At 50.4% G+C, this 1,992-nt stretch overlaps 1 protein-coding gene across 2 annotated transcripts in view; it reads left to right on the top strand.

Moving 5' to 3' along the window:
- The first annotated feature begins 1,670 nt into the window (after positions 1-1,670).
- The window catches only part of RAI2 (retinoic acid induced 2), a 60,319-nt gene continuing 59,997 nt past the window's right edge, over positions 1,671-1,992 (top strand). For both annotated transcript variants that reach the window (XM_023532354.1, XM_011362996.2), the window contains exon 1: positions 1,671-1,907. The gene's annotated coding sequence lies outside the window, so the exon portion shown is untranslated. The remainder of the gene's footprint in view (positions 1,908-1,992) is intronic.

The raw sequence follows: 1,992 nt of genomic DNA, 5'->3' as shown, positions 1-1,992 counted from the left end.
CCTGCCTTATACACAAAACCTCAACATACACAAAACCTTTATGGATCTTTCATCCATGAACTTGCCCCATTATAATTGCCCAGCTGTGTCTTTAGTTGTATTCAGGCTAGGTCCTGGCAACTGAGCCCTCAAATACCTGATCCAAGGACTCAGAACAGTTATGAGATCCATAGAGAAGGTCTTTGGTTTACTGAAGTGGTAGATGACACACTCACAGACAAATATTTCTACAGGTATCATTAGTTACTCAGAGCTGATTTAAAACCCCAGGAGCCTGGCTGAAATAAGTAGAAACTGGTACTTCCCGCTGATGTTCATCATATCAATTCTTAAACTTGCACTGTGTGTCTGTCTGCCCTTATGTGGATTGGACACTTCTTAATTTAACTCCTACTCAGCATCAAGGAATGGTATCACCAGAGATGACTCCTCTGCTCGGGGCAGTAGGCACAGTGCATGGGTACTTTTAAGGGCGCACGGAAATGTTTTAATTTCTTTTAAAATCAGAAGAAAAAGTGGTCTTTAGATCGAAGAAAATATTTTAGTATATATTAATATAGTCATCTTCACACCAATGCAATTGAGAAATGTAATTTTTACTTTTTTTTTTTTTTATGGAGGAAGGCGTCTAAAAAGGCAAAGTGCCCATGAAAGTCATAATGTGGCCCTGCTTTCTACCACATTATGCTTATGACATAACAAGGTTAGAACAGACCCTTTCAAACACAAGTTCAGGTTCCCATACTAATTATAAACTTGCCAGGCTGTTCTCTATGTATTTCACACTCTGTGCAGCCAGCCCACATTCTACAAGAGGGAAGTTATGGTTGGTACTCACAGTGTCGAGGACTAAAGGAGGTTTGAGCATGCAAAGGACGCCTAGACCCAGACTGCTCTCTGCTCTGATTAAAGCCACTTCTGCTCTGTCATTCTCTTTCAAATGTCTTCATCCTGTCTTGATTAGCAGGAAAAAAATCTTTACATCTTTAGGGATTAATTAAACCAATGTAGTTGCTTCCTTTACTCTCCTAAAACATTTATAGGATTTAGGTTTGTATTTTGTTTTAAAATAATCAATAGTACTGCTGACACCTATTATTTATTTACTGGTTAGGAACCGTGTATTCATCATCTCTAACTCCAGTTCTTAGCCCACTGTCTGGCAAACACCTGGTGCTTAATAAATAAATCGTCTCTCAAACAATTACGTGGAAATGAGATTATGTCCGTGGACTAATTTTGTTTTTAATATTCTCACACCTTGTGAGAAGGATCTTCAACGTGTGTCACAATTGACATTTTAGGAGGTGATCGCTGGGCCCTTCCCACCTCCCCCGCCTCCATCGGCCAGCCCCCTCCTCCCTCCCGGGCTCTGTTCTCTCTCCAATCCATCCTGGGATCTGGAATGGTCCCCAGCCCGCAGCGAAGCGTCAGGGTCCCCGCTCCGCCAGCCCTCCCCGGCGTCTCTCCACCCTGCGCCCTGGGTGGCCCTTTCTCCGCGTGCCCCTTTCTCCTGCCACCCCGCGCCACCCACAGCCACGCCCTCCCCGTGGGCGAGATCACCTGTCCCTCCTCTGCCGCCGCCTCCTCGGGTACCCTTTCGCCCCCCTTCTGCTCCCCCTCCTCCGCCACCTCCCCCAAGCCCTCCCCTGCCCCGCCTCCTCCCACCCCTTGGTGTATATAGTAAAGGCCGGGCGCCGCACGCAGACACACACTCGCCCGGACACAGGCGCACACACGCTCACGCACAACCGGCAGCGGCGGCGACAGCAGCTCCGTGACAGCGGCGACGGCAGCTCCCACCGCTGCGCACCCTCTTCAGGCAGCCGGCGGCGAGGCCAGACCAGAGAGTTCCCGCACCCGCGACCACCCTGCGGCTTCCTGGAGGCGGCGGCTGCGATTGCGAGGTAGCGGCCGTGACGCCCCCGTGCGGGCCGGTGTCCCCCCACCCCGCCCTCCTTGCGCGGACCTGCGGCGGGACGCAGGAGGCGC

This window comes from Pteropus vampyrus, unplaced genomic scaffold, assembly GCF_000151845.1.
Source record: "Pteropus vampyrus isolate Shadow unplaced genomic scaffold, Pvam_2.0 Scaffold81, whole genome shotgun sequence".
In the NCBI taxonomy this organism is placed as follows: domain Eukaryota; kingdom Metazoa; phylum Chordata; class Mammalia; order Chiroptera; family Pteropodidae; genus Pteropus; species Pteropus vampyrus.
This window is presented reverse-complemented; position numbering and strand designations above follow the sequence as displayed.